The sequence below is a fragment of the Danio rerio genome, chromosome 22 (assembly GCF_052040795.2).
Source record: "Danio rerio strain M-AB ecotype USA chromosome 22, GRCz13ab, whole genome shotgun sequence".
Classification (NCBI taxonomy): Eukaryota; Metazoa; Chordata; class Actinopteri; order Cypriniformes; family Danionidae; genus Danio; species Danio rerio.
The window spans coordinates 11,858,966-11,876,691 of record NC_141042.1 but is presented as its reverse complement, the minus strand read 5'-3'; the positions used below and the strand labels follow the sequence as shown (position 1 = coordinate 11,876,691).

Genomic DNA, 17,726 nt, shown 5'->3' with positions numbered 1-17,726 from the left:
GCTTTTTTTAAAAAAATGCTGGGGTAGTCTAAAAAGTTGCTAAATCTAGCAACAAAATTGCTAAGTGGGCAACACTAGCTGCGTCCCAAATCGCATACTTATGCGCTATTCTAAACCAGTTTGTAGTATAAATAGATTAATAGTTTAATAGTTTAGTGTGTTCACACTGAAAACTCTAAAAGAATAAGTGGACTTTAATTACCCAGATGATGCATTTTTTCGACTGGTAAAATGTAGTCTGGAATGATGGACACTTCACGCACTCAACAGCCACAGGTTTTGCACATGGCGGAAGGGGCGGAGCGATCATGTTGGACAATTTTATTTATTTTGGATGGTGAAAGCAAAATTCTGCTAAGAGAGTGATTTTAACGCCTCCAGATGTTAAATGCGGTTATAATCATGGAAGGTATTATTTGATTTGATTTAGTCATTTATTTCACTGATTTGGCAACCGTCAAACGCCATCAAGAAAACGGTTTGAATTTCCGCTTAGTAAAAAAAACTGCTCCATTTGAGACACTTCATACATATAGGCTCTGCTGCTGAGTGTAAGTGTATAGTGTGCCATTTGAGACGCAGCTACTGTCTGAGATATCATTGATAGGAAGTGTTTTCCCAAGCTTATGAACACTAAATATAAGGGCAGCCAATCAGAACACAGAACACATCCTGCTTAAAAGCGCGCGAACGACTCTAACGACAATCAGCGACCTTTGGTGTGAAGGTGAACGGGCCTTAAACGTCCGCTCGTTTGTTTCTTCCGCGGCTAAATTGATAACAGTAATTGGAAAACAACTTGTAATATTCTGACAACAATCTATTTTTGTGTATGTGTGCTATTTAAAAAGACACAGAGGACGCGGGCCGCTGTTGCTCCGTCACTCGAGGGAATATGCTCATTTCCATCTGCAGGTGAGCTGTTCATAAACTGTCTCTTTCGTTGTCTCCTCCTCCTCCCAAAACCGTCCCACCTGTCCACGAGTTTCCTCTCCTCCGTCCGAGTCTCTTGTTCTCCAGTGTGTCTGTTTCCACGGTCTTTTTTTTCCCTCCGTTGCTCTCGCCTGACAGTCTCTCTCTCTCTCTTTCCTCTTCTTCCGCGCTCTACTTCCCTCTCCGGCTTGCGGCAGTCTTTCATTCCGCTAACTGCCTCTCTCTCTCCCTCTCTCTTGACTGATACCAGGCCGACAGGGTGAGTGTGACGTACATTGGCAGCGTTGAGCGTGACGTGCGCTGGCAGAATTTGCAGCCTGCCTCCCCGCTTATCAGAGCTGTCAATCACGGGCTGGTGACAGCGCCTGGCAGGCAGCGCCACAGGGAGCCCGACACGCAAATACACACACAAACGCTTGTTCCCAGCTGATCAACGCTCGCGCTTTCCCTACAGACAGAGAGAGACACGCGGAGATATACGCACTGCAATGTACATGAAAAACTCTCAGTATTTGCATAACGAGATGCGCTTTTTAATAAACACACACTGTAGGTTGATGTACGAGGATTGTCTTGGGCGAAAAAAAGAGTTTGTTGGGGGGAAAGCGGTAAAAAAAAAAAATGTAGCATAGATTATAATATATAGATAGAGGAATACAATATATATATATATATATATATATATATATATATATATATATATATATATATATATATATATATATATATATAAAGGTTTTATAGATTATATTTTAATAATTAACATTTATGTTACATTCATTTTCCTTTGGCTTTGTCGCTTTATTCTTTAAGGACCGCCACAGCGGAATGAACCGCCAACTTATTCAGCATATATTTTACACAACTGATGCCTTTCCAGCTGTAACCCAGTACTGGAAAGCATTCATGTGGATTTTTTTATGAATATTGCAATATATACATAAAAAATAACTTGGGTAAAGTGAAATTCTTTCATGTGGTAAACCTGTTTGGCTATTTTAGCAGATCAATTCAATTCAATTCAGCTTTATTTGTATAGCGCTTTTACAATGTAGATTGTGTCAAAGCAGCTTCACATAAATGGTCATAGTAACTGGAACAGTGTGGTTCAGTAACTGGAACAGTGTGGTTCAGTTTTTAATGTTTAAGTTCAGTTCAGTTTAGCTCAGTTCAGTGTGATTTAATCATTACTGAGAGTTCAAACACTGAAGAGCAAATTCATCGATGCGTAGCTCTACCAATCCTGAACCATGCGAGGCAGTTGCGACAGCGGAGAGGGAAAAAAAACTTCACCTGATGGGAGTGAAGAAAAAAAACCTTGAGAGAACCAGACTCAGTTGGGCACGACCATTTTAATTTCTCCGCTGGCCAAAAGTCTTGTGCAGAACTTCATTCGCCGTGATCCTTGAGTGTTACATTACTATTGGCAGTTTTATGATAAATAAGCTTATTGAAATTTGTCTGTTTATACTATAATACAGCTTAATCTCATGAAGAAATGTAATGATTTTATGTATGAGCAGAAAAGTGGCTATTTTGTGCCCCCAAACCCCACCATCATTGGGAGATGAGCAGATCGTACTAAGGCCCGATCCCAATTCTACCCCTCAGCCCTTCCCTTCACCCCTCGTTTTGCACGTTCACATGAAGGGGTACGGGTGTCTCAGTTCTCTTTAGCTTGAAGGCGTAGGGCTAAGGAGAAGGGCTAGACCCCTTGAAATGGAGGTTTTTCAGGACCACATTTGAAACCAAGGGGCAGAATTCAACAGCCACAACAGTAGCATGGCTGCACATGGAAGTAAGGAGATGCACAAATTAGTATTGTCTCAAATTTTTACAACAAAAAAGCTCATGTTTTTATATACTAATAACCGCTTTTATGTTTTACCGTCTTGATTTTTTTAAACTTCGCTATATAAAATCTCTAATAATAAGTCCTGCATAGTATTCCTACAACATTCTGTCATTTGATGACAATCAAATATCCTTTCAGACAAGTCTGGGAATGAGCTTTTTACAGTGTCTGCTATAATGTTAATGTTGTTTTGTGTGTTTACATAGATGAATATGGCCACGGTGTAAACGCACAGTACAGTTACGAAGTTATTGCCACATTATATTGTTAAATTTTGAAGCCCTTCCCCTTCACACTCTGTTTCAAGGGCCAAGGGGTAGGGGTACAAAAATAGAATTGGGCCTAAAATCTACATATAGATGCAAGTTCATAAAATTTCATAGGAATTTCAGCAAAATCTCAATATTTCAAGTTGCTAAATCTAAAAGTATTTTTTATTAAGTAATTGCCATGAGATTGTGTTCTATAGTGTTAATTTCATTAATTTATAGTAAAAACGTTATACATTATACAAATAATTTCTTTTGGAAATTATCATTTAGCAAAAAAGTTTGAAATTTAAAAATAAAAACAGTACGTAATGACCCTCACTACTTTTTGTGTTATTGTAAATTTTCTAGAATATATATTAATTCTTATACAATATCTAAGTAAGCTCAAGGTTCCGTCATGCAACTTGAAATAATAAATAAAAAGGAAAACATGCATAAATCACAACCTACATTTAATTAAATTGTCTCATTTGTTTGGACAAATTATTTTCTTACTGAAAACCTGTTTGGAAACAATAATTATTTTTGCAGTTCTGTTTGTTGTCACTAGTTGGTACACTTCATATTGACATCTGTGATAATTTTTGTTCATTTACAGCACATTTATCGAAATTAATATATGTGGTGGTTAAAAACAGAAGCAGCCGATAAAAAACAACTAGGAATATTCTTACTGTTGGGATGAGAATGTGTGGTTTTGTGAGGCAGTTTTGGTCTGGCTGGTGAGCACGAGTATAGGAAAACACACAGACATAAACACGTTTTTGTGCTGCTGCGTGCATGTTCTGCCAGAGAAAACTTGGAGTAAACAAAGGTACTTGAGCAAACAAATTTTCGAAAGTCTCGGCCTTTCCGCTTAAGCTGAAACACGCATTTATTTGAAAAGGTCTCCGGCGAGTCTTTCTGCTCTGCTTTAGCTAAATGGGTTTCAACAGACAACATACTTTGTTTTGACAGTTCTTCTGTCAAACTTTGGAATCGTTTAAGAAAACCAAAGAGTGAAAGCCCAGACCTGCCGTATCCTGAAAGAAAACCTTGTGTGTGTGTATATGTGGAGTTGAAACCATGTGCTTGCTTCAGTGACAGTGATCAAAAAGTTTCCTTTCCTGTATAAAGCAAATGTTTTTTCTATTAAATAAGCCACTTGAGTGATTTTACCATTCTTTAAGAGTACTGTAAATCACACTGACAGCTGACAGCAATTACTGGAAAACAGATCAACAAAATTAATAAATGATTATTAAGTGAATTATTATGAAATAAAACTATCATCGTTTAATACAGAATTTAGGATACATAGCTAAACTGTGGATTAAACAGTATTTTCTAAGTCATGTTCATTTTCTAAATGTTCTTCTGAAGAAAAAGGTCACCTACATTTTGGATAGCCAGAGGGTGAGTAAATTAACAGCATTTTTTTAAACTATCTATTTAAATAAGCTTCATCCAATCAAATTGAATAGCCATAACTTTGTTTTGTAAATATAGAGTTTGATCTCAACAAGACGGGTCTTTCCATTATTCCTGGAGACAACGGGAAGGTCATTTCTGCTTCAGAGAGCTGTAAGACCCGACCACAACACTCCTTGAAGTTGGTTTGTATCAATCGATTGTCTAAAATGTCAATGTCTGCCAGCCTAAGATGACTCAAAGAGTTACATCTCAGCCTTGATTTCTCTCACTGTAGTGTAAAATTGGCTAGTAGGCAGATGTCTTTTGATACAGGAGGCACTAATGCATGCCGTCTGCTTCCAGGTGGATTCTGGGAAAGTGGACCACGGAAAGGAGCTTTTTTCATCTCGGTGTTAAAAGGGGGACTATACGGGAAGAAACCAAGATAAAGTAATTCTCAACAGCCTATCAAAATGCAACATTTGCAGGCAGGTTACTGTCGGTTACGTCATTGTTCGGCTTTAAAGTAGCTGGAAATGCAGTCTGGTACTGAGGCAATTTCTCAGCAGATCTGCTGCAAACTCCAGCGTGTTTTAATGTTACTTCAGTTCCAGCGAGACCCAAAACAGACAAAAGTCAAGGTCAGAAACTGCCACGTTGTGTTTCTAAACTCCACAAAGACTTGTAAAACACGCCATCTCAGTCTTGACTTCCACCGCAAGACACCACATTTTTTCTCTGTAAATATTCCTGAAATCCCACTGAAAGCATGTGGAAAGTTCATCTGGAAAAGTCACACACTTCACACTTCTGCCGATTTTTAAATTTTATTTTGTCCCTCTGCAATTTTGCGCTGTCATTTTTTTTCATTCCTCTCACCTACTATCGTCTTTCAGACCTCATCAATCCTTCCTTTCCTTTCTCTCTGCTGGAAGCCTCCGTTGGTGAAACACGCGGATTCCATGAACAGCTTGATGAACAGCCTCAAAGGTTTTTTCCCCCAGCCGACGCTAGTGTTTCCCAGCCTTTCAGGAAACACACACACACACACAGCACACACACATAGTGGCGTTTCCTCTCCATGGCCCACAGTCGCCTACGCTCTGCCAGCAGACCTGCCGTGACCATGATGTCATTATTTCCCCCATAGCACGGCCGTATGCTTGAGCGTGTGGCTGTTTATCGGAAAATTCCTGTCTAGGGGCTTTCACGGAACGTCTGAGTTTACCACGGCCTCGACATGAGTGCATATGCGTGTAATCAGCATAGAAATCTCTGCTTTTCTTATTCTGCTGTTTGCAGGCAAACAAACTTACGATTTTTCTTACATTTCTGAGGCAGAGTTTCACAAATAAATAGATCGATTTTCGTTGTATCACCACACTACTGTATAGGGCTGCACGATAGTAATTAAAAACGGACACTGCGATATTTTGTTTTTCTGCAATACATAATGCGATATAAAAGCAATTTCACTAGATAGCTTAAACAACTCTCTCTTTTTTAGAAAGAAATCATTCATTTAGATTAATTGGGGTGATTGTGTAAGGGTATAAATGATGTATAAAAATAATAAAATTACAAGCAAAATTATTACAATAGAGCATTGAAAAAAGGCAAATTAACAGTGTTTTGCAGAGACTCAAACAGTATTCAGGTACAGAAATTGTATAATCTTCATCATATTGTACAAATGGACTTTATGCCAAAATGCTTTAAACTTTCTTGAAATGCCTTTAAAACTAAGGATGCTCATAATAACCAATTAACCTTTAACCCTTGGGGTGCGTTTTTAACCAATTAATGGTATCAGTTATAGGATTAAAAATATATATTATTTTTTTTTAATCCTATTATTTATACAAATCTAAAGATTTTCTGGATTTTTGTATAATGATAACTCTGTATATTGCGTTTAAATAAATAGATAAATCATGATTATAAAGTGCAATATTTCTTGTGTCAGACACAAAATAGACACATTAATGAAATAATAATTTAATTATCCAACTAAATAACCATTAATATTTAACGAACAGTGGTTGTCGGTAGGCAAAATGCAACACATAAAACACATGCAATCGACTGTTTCACTGATATGGTTATACTTTGCAATGACTGCACAAATTTAATGTATTTCTAGCTGTGCTGATCAACTATAATCCCAACTTAACATTGCATCCTGCGATATGACTATTGCAGACACACACATTGCGATATCGATGCTGAAACAATATATTGTGCAGCACTGGTATTCAATATACATTGTTAACATGAATGTTTTATAAATAAAAAGAAAATTTAAAAAAAAGCTGCGACTATGCCAAATATAGTTTATTTTGATGTAAAAAAAAATTTAAAAATTAAGCAAAATTTAATTTTAATAAAAACAAATTACAGGTTTAATTAGCAGCAATTGTAACACACATTTATTAGTGCATTTCTGTAGCAAACTATTTTAATTTACAACTTTAATAAATTGTTAAACTGGAACTTTTTAGGCATTTCTTATTTAACCCTTTACCCATATGAAAACACTACCTTGTTTATCCTTTTCAACGATCAGTCAACTACTTTTCCACAAGAACTAACAAAACTAGAAGCTACTTTCACAGAACTACAGCTTAAAGGGTCACGAAACACCAAAACACATTTTGAGCTGTTGACAGTCGTATACGTGTCCCACACTGCTATAAACACTATTAGGACACATATATTACACTAAAAAGTGAAAAATTGGTTGTTTTACAAATTGTTTATTTTGAGCAAATTCGTACTTCCAGTTTAAAACGAATTTTTGAAGCTGCGTCACAGCCGTGAGATCTTAGCGTGTATTCCAGCGTGTAGACTGGACGTCTTTACCGAGGCGTCCCGTATTACGTCTCTGAGTGGGTTGCATTCATTCATGATTAAGGCTTGGTCCAAACCAATCAGCGCACGTTATTATGTATGCACTGCAACTTCATTAAAATGCATGGTAGCTTTCTTAGACTGTACCTGAAACAGAGCTCAGACAGCAGAGAGACGACACACGTCGTGTTGCCAAAAGTTGTGGGAAAAGAATAAGAATTGTTTGGAGATACGGGTCGCCAGTGTTGCTTTCATAATGTGAAGGTTTTGTTTCATTTTCTCTCTATGAGAGCGCTGCTGGACTCACGTGTAGACGCGACGCGCAGCAGAAATGCGTTTGTTTGGAAATTTTTTTACTCAAGAGCATTTCTCATCAATAGTGAGATCCGGATTTGCTGCTCGTCTCCTTTAAAAAAAAGACGCAGCTCCCGTATGAGCTGATTGTCCTGTCTACAGATTCGGTAAGTGTGTGCGATCAGCGCCCTTTCTTTGTTCATTCAGATGGCAAAGTCATAGTTGGTATGGTCAGCAGTACTCTTTCACTGTTTAAAGACAGACCTTAGTCAAAATGATTTCTAAGTTACTTAGTTTACAGTACGTTAAAATCACTACAATATTGAAAGATCTGCTGTAAATGCTGCTCTCTGTGTGTAAACACGTGAGCACTGTTAGCAAACTTTTGCCGACTGTCGTGTTGAATTTCCGCCGCATTTTGTGACAAGATAGTCTATACACACGGCTTTCTGACCTACTGAGTGCATCTGAGTTACAGAGAAGTGCAGAGGTTTTTTTTTCTTATACGACGTGCGGTTGTCAAACATTTCACTGTCATTAAACACACTGTCTTTCTCCTCTGCGAGTGTGTTTGTTTTTCCTCGGTCAGAAGCGCCTGCACAAATGGCAACTCCCATTTTTATTCAAACCCTGCCCATCTTCCCTCCACCGACACTCCCACTCAAACAGAGCGAGACACACCCACTTTTCTCACTTTTTCCAAACTAGAGGTGTGGAAAAAATCCTGCTGAAATGGGAGTTTCATGGCCCTTTAACAAAAAGGTGTTCATTTTTCAGTTCTGCATGAGGAAACAGCTGCAACTTTATATTCATTTTAGAGGCTAACACCAGAATTGCAGTTGTTTATCGTCTTTGCAAACCAAAACAAACTCTATTTGCACAAGGTCAAAAATATTTAACCGCTCAGGAGTTTGGTTGAAATCAATGTGTCTGAGGTTTCCACTAGAGTTTAGATTGCTATTCTGCATGCTGGTATCGCTGTACTGCTGTATTCGTGTCATGCCGCGGCTGTTGAGGCCGTTCCAAGCTGCTCTGCCATCTATGTGTGTGTGTGTTTGTGTGCGTGCTGTCAGCTGGTGAGTAATAGCAGTCTCGGGTCTCTAAATCTCGACGGACCACTGCACTGTGGAACGGCGTAGCAGGCGGCCACCAGGGACGGGGTCTGTACACATACACACGCTGAATATTAATGTGTGTGTGCGTGCTCTGGAGAGTGTCAGCCCCCCCGTGGATTTGACTGGCAGGCAGGAGTGTTGCAAGCGTTTAGCCCCGCTGGATCCATGCGTGTCGGACGGTGACTATGAGGACAGGGTCAATTAGAGGGTCAACGCGTCCCAAAGGGCAGCCACACCCACATATGTGCAAGCACACACACGCACACATACTCCATGACACATTTACACTCTTCTTGAGAAGGAGAAATTGACAAAATGGGTACATCCACCCTCCATCTCTCTCCTCCTCTCATTCAATCTCTTTCTATTCTTCCACGTCTGTGCGACTCGTGTGCAGATTTATAATGAATAATGCATTTTCTAATCAGCACTGGAAGGCTGTGTGTGTGTGCGCGTGTATACTCATATAAAAGACGTACCGCACCTCGAGCGTTTGCAGGATGCTAGTGAATTGCATCTGGATGCAGGTTTTAGTTTGGATATCATGTCAATCTAAACTTTGTCCTTAAAGGGACATTGTTTACTGGCCCCCGTGTCATTCCAAACCCATAAGAAATGGATTCATCCTTTGATCACAAAGATATTTTAAATAAAATATGAGAGGTTTCTGTCGCTCCAGTGAAAGTCAGAGAGCAAAATCTCAGATCAAGAAACAAATGCATATGAATTGAGCCGTTTAAGTCTTCTCAAGAGACATGATCACTTTATATGATGAGTGTATTTAATTTATGCATTTATTCAAGCATAAACAATGTTTACAACTTTCATGTGCTTGCATGGCATGAAACAACCAATGAGGTTCATTCTACCGTTTTACATGGAACATTTGTTCTTTCAGATGAACAATGATAATAGGTTTCTCACATCAAGCAGGTACTATTTGTGCAAATTTAAAGGGTCACGAAACATCGAAACACATTTTTTGAGCTGTTGACAGTCGTATATGTGTCCCACACTGCTAAAAACACTATTAGGACACCTATATTTCACTAAAAAGTGTAAATTGGTTGTTTTTGCGTTATTTCAAGCAAATTCATACTTCCGGTTTGAAACGAATTTTTGAAGCTGCGTCACAGTCATGACATAATAGCGTTGTATTCCAGCATGCAGACTGGGCGTCTGTGCCAGAGTGAGTCTTATTACGTCTTACAGTGTGATACATTAATGCACGAGTAAGGCTTGGTTCAAACCAATCAGTGCGCTCTATTGTGCAACTTCATTAATATTCATTACTGTCAGAGTGTAGACGGCAGAGACGCCACGTGGTATTGGCAAAATAATCGTGAAGAGTTGCTTTTATAGTTTGCTGCTGTTAAGTTTCGTTTTCATTTTCTCTCTGTGAGAGCGCAGACTCACGCGTGGATTAACAGTGTACGTGACGCGCAACAACAATAACTTGCGTGTCTAAGGAGGAACATTGTTTACCTGAGAGCTGTTCTCATCTGCAAATGCTGAGATCCGGATTTGCTTGTAGTCTCCTTTTAATAAAGACGCGGCTCTAGTTGCTGGTGATTGTCCTGTCTCTACAGATTTGGTAAGTGAGCGACCAGTGCTCTTTGTTTATTCAGTTCGTATTTTATTTGTATCAAACAAACTATTGCACTGAGTGTAAACAAGTTAGCACTAACAGTTACAACCAAACTATACCTCGTGTTGGATTTTGTGACCGGAATAACACGCAGCTTTCTGACGCTACCTGCCGTGTGCATCTAAGTTTCCGGGAAATGCTGAGTTTTTTTTTCTCTCATTCGCCGTGCGGTATCAAACATTGCATGAAAAATACACGCTTAAAGCAGCTCCTCGAATCAAATATCACGTTTGTCGGGAGGGACATGAATGAATTCCCTGAATGAAAGAGCCAAACTGCAGTTAAAGTCCACCATTTTATAATTTGGCAAATAATTTGACTACAGATGTCCATGTAAACACAGTCACATTGTCCGCTGTGGTTGTGTGTTTTGACTCTGAAATTCAGCGCGCCCAAATAGACACTCCCACACCAAGCCTCTTTTCTTCCTCCGACACTCCCCCCTAAACAGAGCTGGACACGCCCACTTTTCTGACTTTTTCCAAAGTAGAGGTGTGAAAACACCCTGCTAAAACGAGGGCGTTTCATGGCCCTTTAAGATTTTTTTTCACAATGTGCCTTCCTAGTGTTTATTTTGTTCTTCATTTTTTTTATATGACACTGAAATAATTAAACACACACAATAATAAAAAGTATTGTTTATACTTTGTTGCAATTTAAAACAGAACCACAATTTTAAACATTTTTTGCTTCAAATTAGAGGTCTGCATGGTCTGACCCAACTAGTTTTTTTTGCGGAGTAAATTTTTTACCTGTTAAATTTTCAAATAAAACGAGGTAGCAGTCAGAAACTATGGTGTAATTTGAATGGGAGCGGGCTAACAATATAAATAGCCGGCAGCTAGCTCTTTTGCAACTCTGTCAGTATCTGAATGGGAGACCACATGGGAATGCTAGGTTGTAGCCGGAAGTGGTGTTAGTGAGACCAGCAGGCGTGCTCAACCTGTCTGTGTAGGTCCTAATGCCCCAGTATATTGATGGAGACTCTATACTGCTCAGTGAGCACCATCCTTCAGATGAGATGTTAAACTAAAGTCCTGACTCTCTGTGGTCACTGAAAATCCCAGGATGTCCTTTGAAAAAGACTTTCTTATAATTATTATTATTTATATTATTATATAGCAAAAATTAGCCTCTTAAAAGTCACAAGACTGGAACCTCGGGTTTAAGGCGACTCTCATGTCTCATCACAAAAAGACAAACAAAACTGACATTAAGCCTGCAATGCCTGTGCAACCTCTCTCTTTTGTTAGTACACAATTTAAACATGAGATTTTGGAAACCAGATCTAAATTTAGCGGAAATGGTCGGGTTGGGTAGAAAATTATCCTAAGCAGGCAGCGGGTGAACAAAGGCTGAATATATGGCAGGAGCGGAATAAAACTTTGCGAGAGCGGGACTAAAAAGTTTGTCCCGTGCAGACCTCTACTTTAAATATAGGATGAGATTTCTAGATGTTTATTAATATTACGAATGCGAAGTCATGGAAACCATTACATCTTTAAACATTTTTTAATATACAATAAAAGCCTAAATTAACTCTACTGATAAACCAAATGTTTTTCTTTCATAGACCTGTATTTAACCACTAGATTATTCATTCATTCATTTACCTTCAGCTTAGTCCCTTGTTGATCAGGGGTCACCACAGCAGAATGAAAAACTGACTAGTCCAGCATATGTTTTACGCAGCAAACGCCCCTCCAGCCCCAATCCAGTACTGGAAAACACCCATACACACTCGTAATCACACGCACATACACTACGGCCAATTGTATTTACCCAATTCACTTATACTGCATATCTTTGGACTGTGGGGGAAACTGGAACACCTGGAGAAAACCCATGCGAACATGGGCAGAACATGCAAACTCCACAAAGAAATGCCAACTGACCTAGCCAGGACTTGAACCAGCAACCTTCTTGCTGGGAGGTGACAGTGCAAACCACTGAGCCACTGTGCCTTCCAATGGAGGGATAAAAATATTTCAGATTTGATTAGATATACCGTACTTTGTTTTCCAAAAATTAACAAAAGTTGAATTGGTTTGGAATGATGTGAGGGCAAATAAATGCTGAGAGAAGTTATATTTTGGGTTGAATTATGCCTAAAATAAGTTATTAAAGCAGCACTAGTGTTGTAATCGACAGGGTGTGTGGTTGTGTTTTAGGGAGAAAAAGGTTTAAAGATGTAATGCTTTCCGCGACTTGGCGTTCCTAATCTCTGCTTTTGCGCTTGTTGAAAAATGTTGTTATATTCTTTTTTTTTTTTACTTGGTGATTTATGGTTGATGGGCAGAGATTGCTTTCCCTATTCTCTCATCTGTCTCCTTACCTCTCCCTCTCTCTCTGCCACGGCCCGGAGCAGAAGAAAAGCACGCAATTGAAATTTATTGCCTACATTTTGCCTCCTGCCCCGCTTTGTCTTATCCTCCGATTCAATTCATTGTTCTCACTAAACAGGGGGCTCTTTCCCCGAAGACCCACTTGCACTCTCACAATGTCAATGCTCAACAGATCGTGGGGTTTGATTCTGGCCACTTGTTTGTGCACACGGCCAACGCACACACACATGTACACACCCATCCCCAAAGCTCCTCCATCTCAGAGACCGTTCAAACACACCCTGTGACAGCTGTTGGTTCCATTGTTTCCATATGTGCAGCACGGAGGTGAACGCTTACAGCTTTTACAGCCACATGCAAAAGACAATGTATGGAACTGTGATAGAGAATGTGAAATACATATGCCTACATGACAACAGAAAGAGAGAACATGACCAGCAACAAGAATACAGGCAGAACAATACAATACAGACACAGCAGAGAGAAGTTAAATGAAGATGTGACAGAGAAAGCACAAACACAACACTGAGACATAAATCTGTCATATCAGATGACAAAACTGAAAAAAGAGACAAGGGCAGAAGAATAAATACAAGTAACTGAAAATTAATAAGTTGTTTCAGCCTGATCTCTCAAGAAAACAGTTTGGTTGAACGAAATGGCACGATTTTAAAAAGGAGGCATGGCACCCAACTCCACCCCTAAACCTAACCATCATTGGGTGATGAGCAAATCGTACTAAATTATACTAATTAGATCATACGAATTAGCCTCTAAATCAATTAGTTACAAATTGCCATGAGATTGTGTTGGTTGTTTCGAATGAACTGAAACGGACACAAAAATAAATAGAATACAAAAAAAGTGATGGTGCATTCACACCATTGCTGACTAAAGTGTCAACGACACTGCAATTAATGCATCATTTACATTCAATTTGTGCAAGCAGAGCTGTGGCAAAAGAGGCAGAATGCATCTTGGGCAGGGTAGGCATCAAGAAGAGTTGAAATGAGGTCAACTTTATGATAATGATCTGTGACGCAATTCGGCAGCAACCAATGCGAACGCAAAAGTCCTTGAGAGGATTCCAGATAACCTTTGGTATTAACGACATTAACCTGACTTAGTATGTAAAATTGGCATTTGCTGTTGGTGAAAAAGAGTGCTCTGATTCGATGTTCAGCTACAAATCAGAGTATTAGAACAAAAGCTAAAGTGACAAAATGAAGAAAACAACATAAGTCAAGAGGGCACACACTTTGTTTATGGTTTGTATGTGTGCAGCACTAGTTCTTTGTGAAATGACAATACAGACACTGCTGCCTGCAGGTATGGAAAGATACATCTGCTCTTGGCTGTTGTCCATTTGGTACATTCATGGCCTATTTCCACCGAGTGGTATGGTATGATACGATTTTGTACGCTTTAATGAACGTTTCCACTGTCAAAAGGTACCAAAAAGCGAACCGTACCATACCACTTTTTGGATGGGTAGCTGGCACAACAAAAGGATACCAAAAGGCGGAGCCAGGTGCCTAGCTGAACGCTATTAGTTTACAGATATACGTCACTAGCTCGTGCACAAGCTAGGAGAATTAAAACAAAGGAAGCGCCATTTTTGAGTACACAGCTGAGACATTACACCGTGATAATATATACATAAAATAATGAGCCATGGTTGATCCAAGCTTAAGCAAACTAGTCATCGTCTTGATGAACAGCCACAAAGGTACCAAACAAGCACCATTGGTACCCTTTTGGCGGTGGAAATGCAAGCCTGATAAAGGTAACCCGTACCATACTGTACCACTCAGTGAAAACAGGCCATTTAGCAGCTTCTTTTGGTCCAGACAAGCGTCATTCAAGAACAAGTGTCCCTTTAGAACATTGTTCAGGTGTGAACAGACCGCAAGTGAAAACAAGACAGACATGACCCATAAACTACAATACAAATAGAACAAAATCACATAAAACATAATAAAAAGAATAATTAGAAAACAGAACTGAAACACAGACGCGACAAAGGGAAGTACATTGCAGACTTAACAACAGGGAATTACGGAGAACAGGAACACAGATAAGAAAAAGAGAACAGACAAGAAAACGTTACTTTGATTTAGTGGCTAATTTGTATGAATTTGTACCATCTCGTTTGTATATTTTAACATGGTTTGCATATCCCACACTGGAGTTGGATTAGGGGGCATGACTAGTTTTTCATTTAATTTGTGAGAATTAGAATTAGAATTAGTTTTCCACCAATATATAAAACAGAGTACATGCAGGAGACCTAAAGGTAATCTCAGTACCTTTTTAAAACTTTTTAAAGACCTTAACAGAATATTAAGACCTTATCGTCATTTCAAGTTCTAATTAGTATCAAACCTTTAACTTAATAAACTGTTGTTAATAAACAGTTGTAGTTAAATAAATAAATGTAGCACAAACATGCAACAGAACTCAGATAAGCTCGGAAGAAACATCTTGAAAGAATAAATTATGCAGTTGTTTTCAGCGACAGGCTTCAGCAACTGTTTAACTCGTCTTTCTTCAACCAGGAGTAAGCAAACTTACATTTTCCCATTTTGCAGTCTGTTTCACTCTATGGTTTCACTACATGTGGAGAGTGTCACATCACCTTCCTACGGATGAGCCCTAGCCCAAACCAATGGCATGGATAGAGCACGCCTTTGTTAATATTAGGAGGAAAATAAATATATGCTTTTTTGGAGTCAAACACTTTAGACCTCATAAAAACATGATTAATTTTTATATCTTTTGAGGGCCTTAATTTTCTCATAACTGATTGATCAACGTTTGATAATTTTTAAGACCCCTCGGACACCTTGCAAATAGTAACTTTCTCATGAGAACATGCTGAAAAAAAAAAAACTTACAATACAGACACTACAGAAAAACACTAGACAAAAACCAAACATTAACGACAAAATATAGTAAAAAAAGACTCAAAAATACTACAAAAATATTTATATGCAAAAATAAAAGCTACAACTGTTACCTAGAGTAACCACAAGTTCCACAACTAATATTCATCTTATAAGAAACAGCTTATTTTATTGAAGCGCGGGGAGAAACTAGTGGACTCAATACATCAACACGGATTCTGCCAGATCAGAAAGAAGAGTCAGAAGTAGAGGGATGAAAAGTTAAGCACAGAGAAAAACGTCTGGCGAATCTCTGTGCGGCACAATCTCAAAGCGGCATCAACGATCCAGATAAGAAGCCAGCGGGATCGCTGCGCCCTGCGCTGTGCTAAAACAGCCCTTCTTAATCTCCCACCAGGCTGGTTCCCTCCTCCTCCCTCCCTCCCTCTTCCACGGCTTCCCTCCTGCGCTCGCTCGCTCTCTCCATCTCTCCGCACAAAGCTTGTCACTCCTCTGTTCTCCTACTGCGCGGACACACGCCCGTTCTCGCGCTCTCCCGCCCTCTCGCTCCCGCGCTCAAACGCACACACGCGCTTTCTTATCTCCGCTCGCTCGCTGATGAAATCTCTCCCCCCGCACCTCCCCCTTCGGAGTTTTTCCCTCGCCTTTCTTGAGATCCAGTCATCCGCTTAATGAGGCTAATTCATTACTTTGAAACACAATCATTTATCAGAAATGTATTACAGGGACGTCAGGGGTTCAAAATGAGAAATCCTCGGCTCCGTCTCTCACCGTCCTAATCCAATATGCCGCGTGTGAGTGTGTGCGTTTTACGAGAGCCACTGTACACTCTTGACCCGACTCGGACCTCTTCCGTCGGAGCTGGACGTCATGTTTTTTGCGTCCTCTCTCCCTCTCTCTCGGGCGCAGAATTAATTTTCTCTTCCTTTCGCCGCTGGAAACCGGAGGCAGAGTTAATGCTGCTCGGCTCTCAGGAAGTACACACACACATACATACATACGTGCGCGCACACACACACAGACATACGCATAGACTCGTCGAGCTGCTCTCAAAAAGCTCACTGTTTTGAAAAAACTAGAAGGACGTGATGGTGATTATTCATTAAGCAAAGTAAACGACACGCATCTATCCTCTTCGCACACACATTAGAGTGAAATCTGTCTCCTTGTTTTCTTTGCATGCGTGTGTGTGTGTTTTCACTCTCACTCACGTTTTCTCGGTCTTGCTCATTGCCAGCTCCTTGCAGTCAAGATATGAGTCAGCTCGTCTATGTGTACGAGCAAACCCACACCTGTATTGAGGGGAAAACCCTTCTACAGGCGTGCGGTCGAAAAGCTAACCGTTTAACACATCATTTTCATAAATACCGCTCGTTTAACCTCGGAGAAACTCCACAGACAAGCAGCAGTCAAAAATGTGCTGATATCACGAACACGAAGTAATTATAGAGTAGTTTAACTATAAAGTAGCGTAAAGTAAGGAGTTTTGTGTGGCATTTTCTTTTCTAGCGCTAATCTATTTTCCTAAGTTTTGGAAGTTGTTTAAGCCTGATTTATACTTCTGCGTCAAGTGACCGGCGTAACCCACGGCGCAGGCAACGCGCGTGGCTGTGCATTTATACTTCTGCGCGCTGTCTCTGTCGGTCTGCATTAACACTTCCGAAACGCTAGTGGGCAGTGAGGTGTTAATGTTCCTCTGTGTCGAGTTTCTTCTCTGCTTTTTTGCTTTTCCTGAACACTTCCGGGATGTACAAGTGGCTCAAATTCGCTCATTTTGAGTCAGGAACCGGCGGACGTGCAACAACTTTAACTATGAGGTAAACACAAAACAAAACTTTTCATCCGGAGCTCCTTCACTGGACTTCACACTTGTAAACAATCGCTCGCGCCATTCGCGCGGCTCTCGGTCCCGCCCAGACTCGTCAGCGCTACCAAGCCGACCAATCACAGAGCTTACGCTACGCGTCGTTGCGACGTGTAGTTTCATTTTTTGAGAGGTGCACGTCAGTGACGGCGATGGCCACGGCGAAGGGCTATGCGTCAGCGCCGTAGCATACGCCGACGTTTGACGCAGAAGTATAAATCAGCCTTTAGAAAGAACTGTGTGTAGCAGGGC

At 40.0% G+C, this 17,726-nt stretch overlaps 2 long non-coding RNA genes across 11 annotated transcripts in view; one reads left to right on the top strand and one right to left on the bottom strand.

The window, feature by feature from the left end:
• Positions 1–17,726, bottom strand: part of LOC147831513 (uncharacterized) — a 267,831-nt gene that overhangs the window by 160,037 nt on the left and 90,068 nt on the right. For 2 of the 10 annotated variants that reach the window (XR_015521739.1, XR_015521738.1), the window contains exon 1: positions 975–1,175. The exons of 7 other annotated variants lie outside the window; for them this stretch is intronic. This is a non-coding gene — a long non-coding RNA (uncharacterized LOC147831513). Of the gene's footprint in view, positions 1–974; positions 1,176–4,437; positions 5,507–17,726 lie in introns of those variants that run through there. One more of the 10 variants, XR_015521744.1, reaches the window with a different exon arrangement.
• LOC141380178 (uncharacterized) lies at positions 675–8,154 on the top strand. Its single transcript, XR_015521755.1, has 5 exons — positions 675–727; positions 852–915; positions 4,423–4,455; positions 4,549–4,655; positions 4,816–8,154. It is a non-coding gene; the product is annotated as an uncharacterized LOC141380178 (long non-coding RNA).